This window comes from Peromyscus maniculatus, chromosome 2, assembly GCF_049852395.1.
Source record: "Peromyscus maniculatus bairdii isolate BWxNUB_F1_BW_parent chromosome 2, HU_Pman_BW_mat_3.1, whole genome shotgun sequence".
Taxonomy (NCBI): Eukaryota; Metazoa; Chordata; class Mammalia; order Rodentia; family Cricetidae; genus Peromyscus; species Peromyscus maniculatus.
The window spans coordinates 151,628,674-151,642,235 of NC_134853.1; the positions used below are offsets into that span (position 1 = coordinate 151,628,674).

General features: G+C 39.4%; 1 protein-coding gene across 3 annotated transcripts in view; it reads left to right on the forward strand.

The window, feature by feature from the left end:
- Positions 1–13,562, forward strand: part of Wasf2 (WASP family member 2) — a 76,559-nt gene that overhangs the window by 11,705 nt on the left and 51,292 nt on the right. The window contains exon 2 of one of the 3 annotated variants that reach the window (XM_076565347.1): positions 12,307–12,378. The exons of the other annotated variants lie outside the window; for them this stretch is intronic. The gene's annotated coding sequence lies outside the window, so the exon portion shown is untranslated. The remainder of the gene's footprint in view (positions 1–12,306; positions 12,379–13,562) is intronic. 3 annotated transcript variants of the gene reach the window in all.

A 13,562-nucleotide genomic window follows, 5' to 3' on the forward strand; every position in this document is an offset into this window, starting at 1 on the left:
GGATCTCTTGAGTTTGAAGTCAACCAGGTCTTCAAAGTGAGTTCTAAGTTAGCCTGGGCTACAGAGTGAGGTTCTACCTTAAAAAAAAAAAAAAAAAAAAAAAGTAAAAGAACAACAGCATGAAGAATATAGATCTTGAGCCTAGTGTGGTAGGTCATGCCTATAACTGTAACACTTGGACACATGAGTCGGGGGATTGCTATGAGTATCAGGCCTGGACTATAGAATGAGATCTCTCCACAGCCCCCCAAAAAAGTCCACTTAGATTCCTATGTAATTTCCTCTGTCAGTAGCCTTGGACAAGTGATGCAGCCTTTCTTAGCCTGTTTTCTCATCTGTAAAATACAAAGTATATTTTAGAGAAACATCGGAAGGATTAAATGAGCACTTAGTCCAGTGCTCAGTAACTGTTACCATAAATTAAGGAATGGCATATTTGGCCATGTGTGTCATCTGCCTATTGCAGAATTACACTTTTTTTGTTGTTGTTATTTTGTTTTTCAAGGCATAGTTTCTCTGTGTAGCTCTGGAACTCACTCTATAGATCAAGCTGCCCTTCAACTCGAAAATCTACCTGCCTCTGCCTCCTGAGTGCTGGGATCAAAGGCTTGCGTCACCACCACACTTTGCATACTTTGCACATTTTTTTTTTAATGATACAAAAAGTATAGTTAGGATTAGCCAGCTGGACTCAATTTAGACAATCCCAGTTTTGCTGGTAACATCCAAAGTGCTGTAGTCAGGAATTCACTGACTGTACATTTCCATTAGGCCTGATCAGGGTATTGTTCTTGGCTACTTCAGTGACATTCAGTTTCTTTATAGCCTGCTTGGTGTGTGCTTGTCAACCTTGACATCCATGTGTTACCCTTTCCTGTTTGCTCCATAGACTGTATGGTCATAGTGGACTTGGTGATGGTGTAGTGCTCAAGGTTTTTATTTCTGAGTTTGCTCTTTTGAGGATTGTAGATGTAACCAACCGTCTTATTAAATAAGTAACACAGAACCAATGTAAAAGACAAAGCCAAGAGGTCAGAGCTAAAATCTTACCCTTCCTCCTGCAGTGCTCCTACCTCTCTGAAAGAGACCTACTTCCTGTGTGTATGTCTTTACATAGTCTTTCTGTTCTGCCTTCTCATTGGTTGCAAACGCAAACACATGACTGCCTCGTCACTGCCTGTAAGTACAGCCCTCCAGGTCTTAAAGGCGTGTGTCTCCAATGCTGGCTGTATCCCTGAACACACAGAGATCTACCTAGCTCTTCTACCAAGTGCTGGGATTAAAGGCATGCGCCACCACTGCCACGCTCTTGCTATGGCTCTAATAGCTCTGACCCCCGGGCAACTTTATTTATTAACATACAATTAAAATCACATTTCAGTACAAATAGAATACCACCATATTTCCCCTTTTCTATTTTTTTTTTTTTTTTTTTTTTTTGGTTTTTCAAGACAGGGTTTCTCTGTGTAGCTTTGCGCCTTTCCTGGAACTCACTTGGTAGTCCAGGCTGGCATCGAACTCACAGAGATCCGCCTGCCTCTGCCTCCCAAGTGCTGGGATTAAAGGCGTACGCCACCACCGCCCGGCCCCCTTTTCTATTTTAATAAAAAGAAAAAAAGCAAAAGGTTATAACTAACAAAAGAAAAACTATATACAAAAGTACAATAACTATATACAATATACGCAAGTAATAAATACCTAAACAATGTCTAGTCCATTTGTATTTGACAAATCAGAGAAAATGATTCCATTATCTATCCTATTTTGGTAAGTCCAAAATGTATCTAATTCACTTTCTATCTTAATTAATCTTCAACTATAACTAACCTTCAACTATAACTAACTAATCTTCAACTCCCTCAGAGACCCAAGAAGGAAATAATATTAGTTAATAAAAATAAAAACAGGAAGTGCATGCAAGCAACTTCTAAAAAATTTGTGAGTTGATAGAAACAGCCAGCTGCCTGGACAGTCACCTGAGGTTTCTCCGCAGTGTTGGGCATCATCTTCAGCCTATAGGCTTAGCGTATCTGACAGACTCATTTGTGAAGTAGAATGTACACAAGATCAACAGTTCAACCTCACATTGAGTGAGAGCAGTCCATGTACCAGAAACACCTGAATTCCACTAGTGTCCTGTCATGATTCAGGATTTTAAATTCTGGAAATTGTTGATGGTTTTTTAATTCAGCTGTCCATTCTTCTTGGCTGTGTATATATGGCTTCATCTCAGCATCCCCTTTTTCTCCACATCCCTCTATTAAATGCCAATCTACTATTGAGAGGCGTGAGCTTAGTTACTCTTTTTTTTTTGTTTTGTTTTTTGAGACAGGGTTTCTCTGCGTAGTTTTGTGCCTTTCCTGGAGCTCACTTGGTAGCCCAGGCTGGCCTCGAACTCACAGCGATCCGCCTGGCTCTGCCTCCCGAGTGCTGGGATTAAAGGCGTGCGCCACCACCGCCCGGCTGCTTAGTTACTCTTCAAGAATAACTGTTTCAGCTGCTGTTTCATTGCACAACAGAAGCCATCGGCCCACTGCCTGTTCAGCTGCCTTCGAAGAAAAGGGCACTGTACCTTTTCCGGATTGCGAAGGCCACTTTAGGGATGGGGCCATATTGTCCTGGCCTCAGAAGATGACGTTTGATAAAGCCATATCCACACTTGTTTTGGCAAGAATCAGTAGTCCTTTGTTTCGTGTTCTGTCTGTCCATTTTGTCCTGTTGATTCAAGGATACTTTGTTGTCCAGTGGCTAACTTTTGCCACAATGAAAGTTAACTCCATATGCAGTTTCTTCAATGCCCATATTTTCTCTGAAGTAGATTGGTACTGCCAGGAACCGACATGTCTCAAAAAAGAAAAATTTCTAAGTTATTAAAACATTTTAAATGCCATATTCTGTAGATCTCTGAAGGGTTTGAAGATGACCTGTCTATCTAAAATATATCTGCTCAATTTTTAAAACATACCTAATATGATTACAATTTCTATTGTAATGTCTAACTACTAACTTTCATTTCTTTATATACTAATAGTTGGTAATAATAACATTCAAGGATCAGAAAATTGCATTACATTGTTAAATGAATGGTATAAATACAATTAGAAATATACATATAGCATTTTCTAACAATATCAATTTCAAATTTGTATACAATATAAAACAATCCAATCCAATGTAAAGTATTTAAAACTAACAATTTTTCTTTTTCTTTTTCTTCCTTCCTTCCTTCCTTCCTTCCTTCCTTCCTTCCTTCCTTCCTTCCTTCCTTCTTTCTTTCTTTCCTATTCTTTCTTTCTTAAACAAGAACCTTAAATCTAATCTCCTTTGCTTAGCCTTTTTGTTAACCCTTGACAACAACTTATAACCAAACCCCCTAAACAATGAAAATTATCCCAGCCCCAAAAACCATTAAAAAACCCAAAAAAACCACCCACCCCACACCACCTCTTTGGGAATGTGGGCGTCGTATTCTTAAAATTGCTTCCATCTGGGTATGGGCGAAGTTATCTTTATCCTGAAAGAAAAATTTTAGGTTAATTGTCAAATTCTAGGAAAGGTAACTATATCCTTCATTATTATCCAGTCTGTGTATAATGCCAAAGTTCAGGGTTTATCTCAAGTCCTTATTCAAGTAGTCTTTGAAACTGGATCATCTCAGCTAGTCATCTCAAAATTGCTCTGAGCACTTTGTAGTTCAAAGTTGATCTGTAGATGATGTTTGTCAGCTTAATGATATTATTATTGTCCATGTGGAATTGTTGTTGTGGGGCCCCATCTTCTTCCTGGAGACTTCAGTTGATGTTAGGCCTGGCTGTGATTTCCTGCAGAAAACTGATAAGGGACTCGAACACAAAGACATATATATGCAGCTAATTGAAGCCTTTTTTCTAGAATTAGTTAGTACTCTATATGACCATTCATATCTTTTTTTTTTTTTTTTAAGATTTTATTTATTTATTATGTATACAGAAGAGGGCGCCAGATCTCATTACAGATGGTTGTGAGCCACCATGTGGTTGCTGGGAATTGAACTCAGGACCTCTGGAAGAGCAGTCAGTGCTCTTAACCTCTGAGCCATCTCTCCAGCCTGATCATTCATATCTTAACAAAGTTTAAAATGTATATATATATATATATATATATATATATATATATATATATTAATCTTGTAAATTGATATAAAATTTATACTTTAAGAAAAGTTTAAAGAATCCAAATAGAATCAAAGAGTTGAGATTAGTAATAGAATAGTCCCTTAATTAATTTGGCTTTTGTCCTGTCCCATAGCAGAAGATGGCTCTTTTATTCTGGCATGATACAGGGAGTTTGCATTTTCCTTTTAACAACATGCTTGAGTTTAAAGAAGGAGAGAGCCATTCTCCAACTCCAAAGTCAGCTTTAAATTTTAATTGAACTGGGGCTATTAAAAGACCAATAGTGTTAAGTCTTTAGAGAAAAGCAGAAACAAACATTTAGGAAGACATAAAATTTTTTTAGATAATATATACCCATACGCCATTTCACTCTTTTTCCTGGGATATATGATTTGTTCCTTTTCTTCAGTTGTCTCATTTGTCTTGTGTTCTTCAAATTCCTTAACCTTCATTCTCCTAAAAGACAAAAACAAAAACCTTTCCCCAAGACTAATTTTGGGGATGTTCCTTTTTGGCAAGTTATTATCTGAGTAAACAAAAATGCATGTGTTACTGGTACAAGTTAGTTTAAATTGGATGATCATGATGGTTGATGAACTATCACCTCCTCTAATTAAGAGGTCTCTCTTGTTCAAATCGAACTTTTATCAATTTTGATGGTACCCACAGCTTATCTTCTCCCGTAGAAACAAAAGCAAAACCTCGTCCCCAACGTAATACATACCCTGGTTTCCATTCTGAGGTCAGCACATCCTTAAAGTATATAGGCTGATTTAATTCTGTAGTTTTTTCTATTATCCAGTGTCTCTCTGCAGCTGTTGTTCCTTTCTCATTGGCATTGAGAAAATTCAAAGTCAATAGAGCATTATGCAGTCTATTTCTGGGGGTTTTTGTTACCCCTTTCTGTTTATTTAGCATATCCTTTAGAGTTCTGTTTGATCTTGCTATAACTGCTTGACCTGTAGGATTATGTGGTATACCTATAATATGCTTTATATTATAATAAGCAAAAAACTGTTTCATTTTACCAGAGACATATGATGGAGCATTGTCAGTTTTGATTTGTGCAGGTATACCCATGATGGCCATAACTTCTAGCAAATGAGTGATTACAGAATCAGCTTTTTCAGAACTCAAAGCAATTGCCCATTGAAATCCTGAATAACTATCGATGGTATGGTGTACATATTTCAGTTTTCCAAATTCTGCAAAGTGAAACATGTCCATCTGCCAGATTTCATTCCTCTGAGTACCCTTTGGGTACATCCTGCTGGTAATGGCATTTGATTGTAGAAGGAACAAGTAGGACATTTCTTTACTATTTCTTTGGCTTGTTGCCAGGTTATGGAAAAATCCTTTTTTAAACCTTTACTATTGACATGATGTTTTTTATGAAATTCTGAGGCCTCCAGCACATTTCCTATCAATAATTTATCAATCTTATTGCCTTGTGCTAGAGGGCCTGGCAGACCAGTATGGGATCGAATGTGAGTTATATATAAAGGATGACTCCTTTTCCTGATTGTATCTTATAATTGAATAAATAGTGAAGTTAATTCTGAAGCATCAGGCATAAATTTTGTAGTCTCAATATGTAATACCACTCTTTCAGCATACTGAGAGTCAGTTACTATGTTGAGAGGTTCTGAAAAATCCATTAATACCAACAGAGTAGCATACAATTCTGATTTTTGAACTGAATTATAAGGACTTTGAACCACTTTACTTAAATTTTCTGATTTGTAACCTGCCTTTCCTTGTTTGTTGGCATCTGTATAAAATGTACGAACTCCAAATATGGGTTTTTCCTGTACAATTCGAGGCAAGGTCCAATCATCTCTCTTTATAAGATCAATTCTATCGCTTTTGGGATATTTGCTGTTAATTTCTCCCAAAAAATTACTGCAAGCTCTTTGCCAAGGTTCACTTTCTGTCCATAATTTTTCAATGTCCTCCTTAGTTAAAGGTACGACAATTTCTGCTGGGTCTATTCCTGCTAATTGACGAAGTCTCAATTTTCCTTTCCAAATCAAGTCAGAGATTTTTTTCCCCATAAGTTTTTAATTTTTTATTTGGTTTATTTGGTAAAAATATCCATTCCAATATCTTCCCTCTGCATTAACGCCTAGAAGGTAAAATAACCAAAATGCAATCCAGCTTTGGATCAATACGATCCACGTGCCCTTCATGTACTTTCTTTTCTACCAAGGCCAATTCTTTCTCAGCTTCAGGTGATAATTCTCTTGGACTATGTAAGTCCTTGTCACCTTCTAAGGTTTTGAACAAATTATTCAGTTCATCATTTTTCACCCCAACAATAGTTCGTAGATGAGAAATATCTCCAAATAATCTTTGAAAGTCATTAAGAGTCTGTAGTCTATCTCTCCTATTTTGCACCTTTTGGGGTCTAATTTTTTGTAGCTCTATTTTATATCCTAAATAATTAATAGAATCTCCTCTTTGTATCTTTTCAGGAGCAATATGTAATCCCCAGCAAGGCAAAATTTTCTTTACTTCTTTAAACATTCTTTCTAAAGTATCTGCATTTGAGTCAGCTAGTAAAATATCATCCATATAAGGATAAATTATAGATTTAGGAAATTTTTTACGTATCACTTCCAATGGCTGTTGTACAAAATATTGGCACAGAGTTGGGCTATTCAACATTCCCTGTGGGAGGACCCTCCATTGAAATCTTTTAACCGGTTGAGAATTATTATAAGTAGGCACTGTGAAAGCAAATCTTTCTCTGTCTTTTTCTTGTAAGGGTATTGAAAAGAAACAGTCTTTTAAATCAATAACTATGAGAGGCCATCCTTTTGGTAACAGAGTAGGCAAAGGAATTCCAGATTGTAGAGAGCCCATTGACTGAATCACTTTGTTAATTGCTGTAAGGTCTGTTACCATTCTCCATTTACCAGATTTCTTTTTAATAACAAATACAGGAGAATTCCAAGGGCTGGTTGATTCTTCAATATGCTGAGCATTTAACTGTTCTTCTACCAGCTCTTCTAAAGCCTGGAGTTTCTCTGTTGTTAAAGGCCATTGCTGGACCCATACAGGCTTGTCTGTTAACCATTTTAAAGGTAGAGCTGTTGGTGTCTTTGGAACATCATCAGTTGTTGTGCCCTGTTCTTGTATAGTATGGATGGCTAGTGACCACTCATTAGAACAGTATCTTCTAATATTTCTCTCAGAAACATGTGCTAGTTTATGATTTGTTTCTGAGATTGGAGGGATGTTAATCTGAGTATTCCATTGTTGCAACAAGTCTCAACCCCACAGGTTCATAGCTATGTTAGCCACATATGGTTTTAATTTTCCTCTCTGTCCTTCTGGACCTATACATTCCAGCCATCTTGCACTCTGTTTCACCTGAGATAATGTCCCAATTCCTAACAGTTGAACGTTTACCTCCTGAAGAGGCCAAATTGGATGCCAAAATTCTGGTGCAATTATGGTAACGTCTGCACCTGTGTCTACCAGACCAGACAACAAAACACCATTTATTTTTATCGTTAATCTTGGTCTTTGTTCATTAATAGAAGTTTGCCAAAATTTTTTCTTTGTTTTCTCCTGAATTTTCTATTCTCTCTGTTTCATCATCCTGAGCAGCATGATTTATTCCAATGGGCATTTGGTTATTTAATTGCTTTGAGCAGGGGTTTCCTCTACGGCTGCAGGAAAGGTTTGAACTGGATTTGCTATGGGGGCCTGCATGAGGCCCCTCTGGGAGTTTCCCGAAGACTGAGGCAAAGGATTACCCTCTCTGTCCTTTGTTGATCTACATTCGTTGGTCCCTTATCACACCTTCTGCATACTCCAGAAGGAAGGGGCATTCTGTTGCCATTGTTCCTTGAAGAAACATTGTTTCTAGGAATGACCTGTTTACAGTCCCTTTTCAAATGTCCTTGCTTTCCACATCCAAAACATCTAACATTCCTCAAACCTTTTGAAATTGCTTCTCCTACCCACATATCATCATGCTCATGAGCCTCAACATTATCCATGTCTCTAATTCAACCTTCCAAAGGTGCAGATCATGCCTTTAACGGCCTGATTATTCTTTTGCATGCTGCATTCACATTCTCAAAGGCCAAAGATTCAATTATTATCTTACTAGCTTCTAAATCGAGACCATTCTCCTTACTGCTGAAGCCAGTCTTTGTAAAAAAATCTGTGAAAGATTCTTTTGGGCCTTGCATAACCTTTGTAAATGACTCAGTTTTTTTTTCCTGGTTCCTCAATTCTGTCCCATGCATTCAAGGCTGCCATTCGACATAAAATTAGGGTTTGGACATCATATAAACATTGTGTTTGTACTGAAGCATATTGGCCTTCTCCAATAAGCTGACCTGGCAAACTTCTATTCCTTTATCCCTCCATTGTTTTTCTATGTTTTTAGCCTCATCCTTGAACCAAGTTAAAAACTGAAGCCTCTGGCTGGGTTCAAGAACAACTTGTGCCAGCTCCCGCCAGCCCTGTGGTACAATCCTATTATATGTTGACCAAGAGTTTAACATTTGCTTTACATATGGGGAATGCATGCCATAAGATACTATTGCCTCCTTAAACCTTCATAAATCCAACATTTCAGTTGGAGCCCAAATATTTCGTGTAGTCATTTGATCAGGCAACTGCTGTACGGTTACAGGATAAATTAAGGGCGACTGTGTGAAAACAGGCTTTCTTTCTGTAACCTTATGATCCAAACTTGAAACAACTTCACTGTTAATTTCTTCTGTCTGAATTTTTACAGGTTTAACAAGTTTTTCTAAAGCTGTCATCCTGGCACTTAAATTGACTATCTTTTTAAATAGTAAAATGAGGATAAGCATAGTGATAAACTGCATAATTCCAACAATACTAATCTTCTCATATAGTTGTTCCATTGTCAGACTGCCTAAAATTTCAAACAAAACCCAATTTTCTTCCAATGTACACATAAAACCCATTTTTTTTAAAAATGTGGAAAAAATTTCTCTTTTAAATAGTTTCCTTTAAAATATCTGATATGTTGTGACTTACCAAATCTGTGTAGAACAGTAGAAATCTGAGGGGATTTTTAAAACAGCCACCTAGTGTCCATAGTGTGAATCCAGAGAGAGAGAGAGAAAAGAGAAGAGAAGAGAAGAGAAGAGAAGAGAAGAGAAGAGAAGAGAAGAGAGAGAGAGAGAAGAGAGAGAGAGAGAGAGAGAGAGAGAGAGAGAGAGAGAGAGAGAGAGAGAGAGAGAGAGAGAAAACACAAGAAAGCGTATCCGGCTAAAGCTTAAATCCAGCCACGTGTTCCCTCTTGAGCCGAGTCAAGGCTTGGCTCTGGCTTCCTTAAGCTCCGACCACATGCACCACGTATGCCACGTGCGTTGGCTTTACAGGCAGGGGCCCTGTTTGGCAGGGCAGGCCTGAGTTGTTTGTAGCACCGGCTTTTAAGTAAGTAGCTCAATGTTAGTCCGGCCTGAGGCCAAGCAGACCTGGGCCCAGGCTAGGGAGTCAGCTGCTGGGGCTAGGGAGCTGGCCGCCTGGACTAGGCAGACAGTTGCCTGGACTAGGGAGACAGTTGCCCGGACTAGGGAGCCGATTGCCTGGACTAGGGAGCCGGCCACCCTTGCGGGGAAACTGGACCTGCCGCCAAGCCAAGCAGTTTTTAATAGATTCTTGTCACGTTGGGTGCCAAATGTAGATGTAACCAATCGTCTTATTAAATAAGTAACACAGAACCAATGTAAAAGACAAAGCCAAGAGGTCAGAGCTAAAATCTTACCCTTCCTCCTGCAGTGCTCCTACCTCTCCGAAAGAGAGCTACTTCCTGTGTGTATGTCTTTACATAGTCTTTCTGTTCTGCCTTCTCATTGGTTGCAAACGCAAACACATGACTGCCTCGTCACTGCCTGTAAGTACAGCCCTCCAGGTCTTAAAGGCGTGTGTCTCCAATGCTGGCTGTATCCCTGAACACACAGAGATCTACCTAGCTCTTCTACCAAGTGCTGGGATTAAAGGCATGCGCCACCACTGCCACGCTCTTGCTATGGCTCTAATAGCTCTGACCCCCGGGCAACTTTATTTATTAACATACAATTAAAATCACATTTCAGTACAAATAGAATATCACCATAGAGGATATTTGGAGTCACATTGCTTTGGGCTGCCCAAAGTGGGTGATGTCCAGCTCTTTAATGTGGGTGTGGCATTCAATGCCTATCAGAAATACCCTCCTTAAACTTACTGTCTTTGCCTTAGCTCTGCCTTTGGGGTGAGGGTGAGAGTGGCAGAAGCTTCTTTACTTCCCTTTGGTGCCGTTTTGATGAAAAGGAAGATTTCCACCAAAACCTGATTCTAGGATTTTGTAGGGAAGGCATGAAAATGCTAATTTCAGAAGTTAAGGCTTTGTTGCCTAAAATTCATAATTTCTCTAGGCATTTCTTTTGGAAATGTTGCCTATGAATCTATGCCACCTTTGAATTGTATTTTTCTTACATTCTACATTCCCGCTTCAGCAGTGAATTTGAGTATTTTAAACTCTGAACTGGGAAGTGAACTGTTACTTTTTCTTGGTAACTTGGTTACTCATTCTAGTAAAACCAATAGCTGCTAAATATTAAAACATTATATTAGAATTCTTCTATTCTTATAGCAGTCCTTCAGATTATCATAGATAAGGGCCAAAAGCAAGACATTTAGCTGGGTATGGTGTTTCAAGCCTTTAATCTCAGTACTTGAGGCCAGCCTGGTCTACATAGTGAGTTCTAGGCCAGCCAAAGCTAAGACCCTGTCTCAAAAAAAGGAGGGGGGGGCAGGCACTTGGGAGATGGAGACAGACCCAGGAGTTCCAGGCTATCTCTCCTCGGCTGCATAGAGAGTTCAAGGATAGTTTACACTGCGTGGATGGCACCCTACTTCAGACATTAAAAAAGAAAATTGGTTGCCCTATGGTTATACACCTAAGTCTACTAAAAATAGAATTTGGAAATTCTGCATAACCAAGCATGGTGGTATGGTACATTCTTGTATCCTGGCAAATCTCACACTCAAAAGCCTGAAGCCAGAGGATTGTGGATTCAAGGCCAGGCTGGCCTACATAGTAAAACCTTACCTCAAAAACCTATTGGGTTCTGGGTCTAAACAGCAATGATAAAGTGAAAACATTGTTTCTTGACTTCTGTTTTGTAACTTGTAAGATTTGATAGAGAGACAGCAGTGGTGGGGCATGCCTTTAATCCCAGCACTTGGGAGGCCATGGCAGGATCCTGAGAATCGGGGTTCAAGGCCAACCTGGTCTACATAGTGAGTTCTAGGACAGCGAGCACTACACAGAGAAACTCTGTCTTGGAAAAAAAAAAAAAAGATTTGAAGTAGAAATATCTTCCATTTACCACTTTACTTCATATTAAAGTTGCTTATAGATGTGTCTGTATTTTTAAAAAGAATTTGCCTTTCTACAGAAGTGCTCTATCCTTTGTTCTTTTCAGTTATCTTCCTAGACTGTTTGCTGTGTGGTGACCACAACTGTACATTCTATTCTAGGTACAGACATGCTGGTTTGTTCAGGGAAGGATAATGTGCCCTGGGTTTCCTAGGCTCCCATAATAACATCCAGCATTTTCAGGGTAGAGACTGGGGACTTTTAACTCCCTTCCTGTGTTCAGCAGATAGCTTTAGAGCTCATCTTCTGATAATTATAGTTTAGACTATTTTCCTATTACTATATTACCTTATTTTTATCTACATGGAGGCTATTTCCCACAATTTCAGACACATCCAACCTTAGACCCTTATTTTTCTCTCTAGTTCTGTAGATTCCAAACCGTAGATTCAAAATTTATAGATATTTTATTTTATTTGCTTTTTGAGACAAGGTTTCTTTTGTGTAGTCTTGGCTGCCCTGGAACTAGCTCTGTAGCCCAGGCTGGCCTCAAACCCACAGAGATCCGCCTGACTCTGCCTCCTGAGTGCTGGGATTAAAGGCGTGTGCTGCCCTTGCTGGTTCCTCCAAGGATGAGGACTGAACGGAGGGCCTAATAATTGGCTTTTTTAAAAAAGATATATATATATATATATATATATATATATATATATATATATATATATATATATATATATATTTATGTGTATGCATGTGTGCCTGAATGTCTGTATGTGTTCTGTATGTGTGCAGGTGCTGAGGAGACCAGAGGAAGGAATTGGATACACTGGAACTGGAGTTAGGAGAGGTGGTGAGCCGCCTTCTGTGAGTGCTGGGGATCAAACCCTGCTCCTCTAGAAGAATAATATATACTCTTAACCCCTAAACCAGCTCTCCAGCCCCTCATTTTTTGTTTTTGAGTTGCTCTGCTGTCCTGGAACTTGCCGTGTACACTAGACTGGCCTCAAACTTGTAGTGATCCTCCTGTGTCTGCTTCCCAAGTGGTAGAACTACAGACAAATACCAGTACTCCTAGCTTAGGGGTGTGTGTGTGTGTGTGTGTGTGTGTGTGTGTGTGTGTGTGTGTGTAAGAGCGAGAGAGAGAGTGATGGAGGGTGGTGTTGAGATAGGGTCTCCTGCTTCTACCTCCCAAACACTGGATTGCAAGATTGCAAAACAGGCCTGATTCTAGGTAATAGTATGTGTGTGTGGTGTGTGCCTGTGTGTATCCCTTCAGACGAGTGTAGAGGCTAGAGGTTGATGTCAGATGTCTTCCTCCTTCACTCTCCGTCTCAGCTTTTGAGATGGGAGGGGGCTTACGGATGTCTCTGCCACACCCAGTGTTTTCTGTGGGTGCTGGGGTCTGAACTCAGTCCTCATTCGTGCACAGTAAGCACTTTACCCACAAAGCCACCTCTCCAGGCCCTTAATTTTTTTTAATGTTAATTATGATGTCAGTCTCAATACCTTGGGGACCATTTGTTTACACATCTTTAGTGAAGGTATTATATCAAAACTCATTTCTGCTGGGGCCTGGTGGCACACTCCCTTAATCCCAGCACTTGGGAGGCAGAGGCAGGCGGATTTCTGTGAGTTCAAGGCCAGCCTGGTTTACAGAGTGAGATCCAGGACAGACAAGGCTACACAGAGAAACCCTGTCTCGAAAACCAAACCAAAACAAAAGAAAACAACAACAACAAAAAAAAAACCTCAATTCTATTTTCTAATAAAAAAAGTCTAGTTTCTGTTTTCAGTAGACTAGAGTTTGATTCTTAGCACTGCAGCAACAACAATAAAAAGTCCTGCTCGATGGAAACCAAACCAAACCATCTTACTCTGCTGCAGTGGCGCTCAGTGGTAGAATGCTTGCCTGGCATGCCCGACACCGTGAGTTACATCCGCCAGAACTAAAAACCAGCAACCACCCACTCCTGCTTCTCTGTCTCCACATCTCAGTATACATTGATTCATTGATTGGTTGGTTGGTTGATTGATCGATCGATGCTTGT